The 6,365-nt window shown below is 42.4% G+C and overlaps 1 pseudogene; it reads right to left on the bottom strand.

Moving 5' to 3' along the window:
- Positions 1-4,073: 4,073 nt before the first annotated feature.
- LOC119878762 lies at positions 4,074-5,873 on the bottom strand (annotated as a pseudogene).
- Positions 5,874-6,365: the final 492 nt, after the last annotated feature.

Raw genomic sequence — 6,365 nt, forward strand, 5'->3', positions numbered from 1 at the left:
TTTTCCTTCCTGGGGTGCCTCGGTGGCTCAGTTGGTTAAGCACCTGACTTAGGTGTAGGTCATGATCTTGGGGTCCTGGGATCAAGCCCCACGTCGGGATCTTCACTCGGCAGGGAGTCTGCTTGTCCCTCTGCCCCTCCTCCTGCTCATGCTCTCTATCTCTCTCTCTCCTTCTCTTAAAGAAAGAGGGCAGCCCCAGTGGCGCAGCGGTTTAGCGCCGCCTGCAGCCAGGTTGTGATCCTGGAGACTGGGGATCGAGTCCCATATCAGGCTTCTTGCATGGAGCCTGCCTCTCCCTCTGCCTGTGTCTCTGCCTCTCTCTCTCTCTCTCTCTCTCTCTCTCTCTCTCTCTCTCTCTCTCTCGTGTCCCTCATGAATAAATAAATAAAATCTTAAAAAAAAAAAAAGAAAGAAAATTTGTGAAAAAAAACTTTTCCTTCCTGAGGCCAGGTCTCAGCAAGTCTCAGTAGAGAGTATCATAATCATTCTACTGAGTTTTTAAGTTTTTAAACAAAGTTCATTAGAATACAAATTTGACAATATCGAACATAGCCAGGTTGTAGCGAATGTGAACTCTCATGCACGGTTTGGAATGTAACATGGTACAATCACTTTGGAAACGATTTGTTAGTATCTAGTCAAGCTGAAAATATGCCTTAAGATGCAGCAGTTTTACTCCTGGGTATATACAGAGGGAAATCCTCCTGCCCAGGTATACCAGGAGACATAAACAAAGAATGATACTGTAGTACGGTTGATACCACATAGCAGAGACGAATAGCTGTCCACCATAATCTGCTCTCACCTTGCAGAGTTATAGGATTACAGGACAAATGGTTAGATTATGTTTCCCAGCTCTCTAACCCCCTGCCCCTGTATCGAAGGGGTAGCCAACTCACTTCTCTCCAGTAGAATGTGAATGGAAGTGAGGGTGTCACATCCAAGCTAGAATTTTTAAGAAAATGAGTGTACTTCTATGCTTCTTTTCCCCCTTCCTTGGGCCAGATGCAGATGATAAAATGGCTTTAGAGGGTGGCAGAGCACAAAATGGAAATGGTTGATGCCCCGAATCACCCCATGAAGAACTAATCACCAACCAGGAACATCTATCTGAAGAGAAAAAAGATCTGTTATTTGAGGCACTATACCTTCTTGGGTCTCTTTGTTAACCTACTTTAAAACTAATCTAATCTTCCATCAGGAGAAGGGATAAATCGGGATACAGTTATATACTGAAATACTATACAGCGATAAAATTAAGGCTCCTTGTTTCATGAATACATCTCAAAAATAATTCCTGGGAAAAGCAAGTTACAGAATACATGAAGTAGGCCATTTATAAAAGGCTTAAAGACAATGCTCTATATGGTTTATGGATATATAAAAATATATTTATATGCTATATATGTAAATATGTGTATGTAGTATACATTTATAGTTTAATATCATATGTATATGTATACGTGGCATGAAAACATGCACAGGAATGATAAACACCAAATTTAGGACAGTGCTTCTGGGACTCAGAAGGACTACAAGTGAATTTTTAAGTTCTTATTTCTTAAGGTGGATAGTGAGTTTGTTCTGATCTTCTGTATTTTGTGTCTGAAATACTTCTTTTAAAAAATCAGTGCCCACAAACTGTTCTGCTCACCTCCTTTAATAGGGAACACCTTAGAAATGTTACTTGTCTTAACCTTTCATTTTCCCTTCACCCTTTAGTCTGCTCTTCTTTCTATTTACGTCTATTTCAGCGCCCTACTCCAAACCATCATCACCTCTTGCCTAGACTATAAGTTTCCTAATTGTTTCCTTCTGATTTTTACTGGTTTGGATACACTCCACATAACAGCCTTAGTGAGTTTTTAAACTTGTAAATCAGAGCTCGTTCACCAGCTCAAAGCCTGCTGGTTTCCCATTCCACTTAGAATCCAAATCACTCCCTCCTTGTCCCACAAGGCCTTCTCCTCCTCCTGCCAACCCATTTAGCCTCTTCTTCCCCTACTCCTTTGTTCTCTGACCATTCCCCAGCTAACCTTTAGCCATATTGACCTTTTTGTTCCTGGAACCTAGTAAGCTCATTCCCATCTTAGGACCTTTGCATACACTGTTCCCATTGCCTGGAATGGCTTCTTCCTTGGGCTTTGCAAGGTAGGCTTCATTGTATCATTTAGGTCTTAACCTACATTTCACCTCGGAGGTCCTTTTCCACCTAAATGCACTTTCTGTAACATCACTGTGTTTAGTTTTCTTCATTGCAAAGCAGATTCAAAGTAGATTGAAGTATTAGTTGGCCAGCCTACTGCTCACTTGCAGGTATGCATTTCAAATTATCTTTATCAGATGATTCACTCTCTAAATAGTCTTCAGGCTCTCAAAGCCTCACTTGGAAAGGGACAGACGTAAAGCAGCAATACACCAGATTCATGATCTGGGATAATAGGAATGAAAAAGAAACGTATGAGATGGAAATTATCCACTCCCCACTTAGGTAACTGGGACAGCAAAGGCAGGAGGGAAATTAACAGCAGAATACTAAGATTCTAAATCCCTCTTGCTTTCTAACTCCTTATCGAGCCTTGGTATGTATTTTCCTACGCTTTTTGGCACATTTTTGCATCTACAGAGAATAAGGCTTCAAATTTGTGTTGGTTACCATTTTTCAGATTCAGTCTTTCTGTATTTTCGGCTCAAGAACTGAAGGTTAAGTTACCTGCATACTATCTAAAATTCTACTTTCTGTATCGAAATTGGTTTTATTATATCCATACTAGTATGAATGAGATATACAGAAGCAGTAGTAAGAGAAAAGTGATGAAACAGGAAATCCGTTACTGGGGAAAAGTCAACGGATACAGTATAATCTAAGGTTTTTATTTCTAATAAGCTACACATTAAAAACATTGTTAAAGGTAGACGGTGAAGGCATTGAGGGAGAAAAAACGTTTTACTCCACAATTTTAAAGGAATTCATTTTTACCTAGGCATGAAACTGAAAACTCAGGAAAATTATTTTGAAGTTTTTAATCACTGACAATTTCTGGATTACATAAAGTTGACTTTATTTTCCCATAGAGGAGCAATGTTAAAATGTGGGATTATATTTCTGTACTAGGATTCAGCATGCAAATAAATAACTAGTCTAACCGTCTATATGTCCTCAGTGCAAAAAAATTTTTAAAAACTACCATAAAAGTCTTACTAATTAAAAATATTATTTCCAGTTCTTCTAAATTAGCAATAAACTTCTTTGGCTATGATGGATACTGCCACTGCACAAAGCTTGTTCTTCTCAATAGACATAAATATAAGGCACTTTTAATTATAAAAGGCATTTCAAAATGTACTATCAGGTACACACATAGTAAGAAAATGTAGAAGTGACCTAAACCTGAAGTACTTATATTTAAGTAATCTTACTCGTTGTCTTAGAATTCAGAATGTTGTTAGGGAAATAGACGGCACAAGACTCTTTACAGTTGTCCCAATATTTTAAAACGTTTTTCACATATTTTCCTGAAATAAGTAGAGGCATTCAGTTACCTCATTAATGCTAGATGTATTTCTTGACAGAAAAGGTTTTTCAAAAGTTAAGAGTTGACCTAATATCTGCTCTTCCCTTAATTTACTCAAAGCTAAAATTGTAGGGGCTGAGCATTAGACAAAAGGTCATTCTGCCCAGTGTTTTTTTTTTTTTTTTTTTGCCTAGCTCTTAATGAACATATTGCTTAAATTACTTTTCCACTCTTGACAAAACTATAGAAGCAGCTGCCTGGTCAGTGGTGCAAACTTGAAAAAGACCTTAAAAGCACTTTGCCTTTTTTTTTGTTGTTGTTTTTTTTTTTTTTTTGATCACTTTCCCTTTTCTGTGTGGAGCTGGCCAGGAGGCATGAGGATAAGCAGTTTGTTTACAGAGAGGAAGGTATTATATAAAGTCAATCTGAAATGCTACTCTTAGAAATCTAACTTGGCCACACGAAATAATCACACCACTGTCTTCCTTTCACTACCTCCAGGTGGTCTCTTGAGCTAGTTTAATGTACTGGTGTTTGGGAAATGGTGTTATCTAGAGATTTGAGGAACATCCCATTTATTAACAAGATCTAATTAAGGAAAAATCTAATTAAAGGAAGCTGGTGGCACAAATATCCAGCAGTACTGCTGGAAAAATGCACCTAATATTTCACACTAACACATCATGATGGATACTTTGCCATAGCAATCTGAGATCCTAAAGCCTTCCTAACTAAGTTTATGCAGCCATCGGTTTATAAGAATACTTGCTCCAGTCTTTATTTACGCAGTGTTATTTTAGGAATTGGTTTGGATTAATCTTTGGTTTGGTACTCAGAGGTTAATGTGGTCCTTGGAGCATCCTGTCCTGGGCACCAATTACGCCTTCTTTGCAATCGTTGCCTCGCCCGGATTAAGCCCTCCACATACCACTGTTCCAGCTGCAGCTGCTGCTTCTGATTTTCTAACTGGCTTTTAGTAGCTTGCAACTCCTGGCACTGCTGAGTTTGCTGCAGTAACTTCTTTTCCGTAACTCCCGGTTCTCTCTCCTGATGCCACGGTAGAACTCAAAAGTATACTGCTTTGCTTCCAACTCCAAGGCCTGGGCCTTCCCGTCAAGCTCCTTTCTTTTCCTCTTTCCCAACTGCCCCATGTCTGGCTCACTCAGTTGTTTCTCTAGAAATGCTTTTTCCTGGAGTAACTGGACCTGGATTTCCTGTTTCTTGGCATCTGTCTCAGCTGGGGTTTTCTTTTTCTCGTCCTGTAATATCTGGATTTCTCTCTCCTGTTTCTCCTTTAACAGTGAAATTTTCCTCAGTGTCTGCAACTGCTGCTTTAAGTTGCATTGGATCTTTTCCTTCTGCAAAAGCTCCCTTTTAAACACTGAAGTTTGTTTCGCATATTTGGAGGCATAGTCTCGTCTCCTTTGTTCAATCTCCTGACTTTTTTGTAAATAGCTGTTCCACAGCTTTTCAGGCTGCATTCTATACTCTTCAGTTTTGTTGGTTAGATATTCCAGGAAGAATTTGTTTTCAGTCTGGACAAGTAACTTCTCAGCATATAGCTGCTTGGTTTCCTCCATTAGTGACTCTTGCTGGCTTTGAGCTTGTTTTATTTGGTTGTTCAGCTTTGTCATTTCCACCACTGCCTTTTCTTTAAACCTCATCTCTGACTTGCTTAGCTTCTCTGGCTTGAAAAAATCATTTATTAAACTAAGATACGGTGGAGAGGAACTCCTAGAGTCCTTAGCAAACCTGAAGGAAGAACAAGTAAGACATTCCCCCATCAATTCTTTTTTTTTCTTAAGATTTTATTTATTTATTCATTAGACACACACACACACACACACACACACAGGCAGAGAGCCTGACCTGAGACTCCATCCCGGGACTCGGGGATCGTGCCTGGAGCCAAAGGCCGACGCCACACCGCTGAGCCACCCGGGCTGCCCCTCCCCATCAATTCTTAATGAAAGTTTAGTAAACACAAAATGCACAAGTATACTTTAATTCACATGAGAAAAATTTTTTGAGTACCTATTATGGTTCTGCACTCTGCGAGGCACCAGGGTAGAGATGAATGAATGTGGCTTACAATTTACAAGCACGCATTCACTACAACCCCCGTAAGGCATTCCCTCCGTTTTAGAGAGGAGAAAACAAGTTCAGAGAATTTAAACGACGCCAGCAGTGGCAGCGCGTGGGTGTGAAACCTCGAGTTTAAGATTCACTGAACACTGCAGTAGCCACAAAGGGCGACGGGACCCGCTGAGGTGGGCGAGAGCAGCAATACATTTCCCGGCTTTTCCAGCCCCTTCCCGGTATCCGGGGACACTTCCGTGGAGGGAAAAGCGCCCCTTTCAGTACCTACTTGCTCCCGGAATCCGAGCGTCCGTCTCCAAGGCGACGGTGAGGCTCACCGAGGGGGACCGCCAAGGAAGGAGCGCTCGAGTCAGGGGCCCCCGACGCGCGGACGCGGCCCCCTTGCGGAACGTTTCCGCAGTTTCTCGGTTCTGTGCTCCCGGGGGTCGGCGCCGCCCAGCAACCCCCGGGGTCGCACTCCGCCCCAGTCCCAGCCTGTCCAGCCCTGAGCTCCTGAACCTCGTCGGCTGCCGAATAAGGCCCAGCAGCCAGTTCCCCGGCGGCTCCGTCCCCCGCTCCTTGGGGGCGGAAGGAGAAGCGCACTCTCCTCATTTGCGACCTGGGGGCGCCCTGCCTTGGGGACCGCATCTCGTCTTGCCCTCCTGGGGACCAGAGCGTCGTCTCTCCCAGACCCTTCGTTCCGTTGCGGCGGTGAGCGCCTGTCCCCCGGGTCCTCCCCTTCCTCCCCTGCCCTCCATTTCCCCGCCCCTG

This window comes from Canis lupus, unplaced genomic scaffold, assembly GCF_011100685.1.
Source record: "Canis lupus familiaris isolate Mischka breed German Shepherd unplaced genomic scaffold, alternate assembly UU_Cfam_GSD_1.0 chrUn_S1883H2082, whole genome shotgun sequence".
In the NCBI taxonomy this organism is placed as follows: Eukaryota; Metazoa; Chordata; class Mammalia; order Carnivora; family Canidae; genus Canis; species Canis lupus.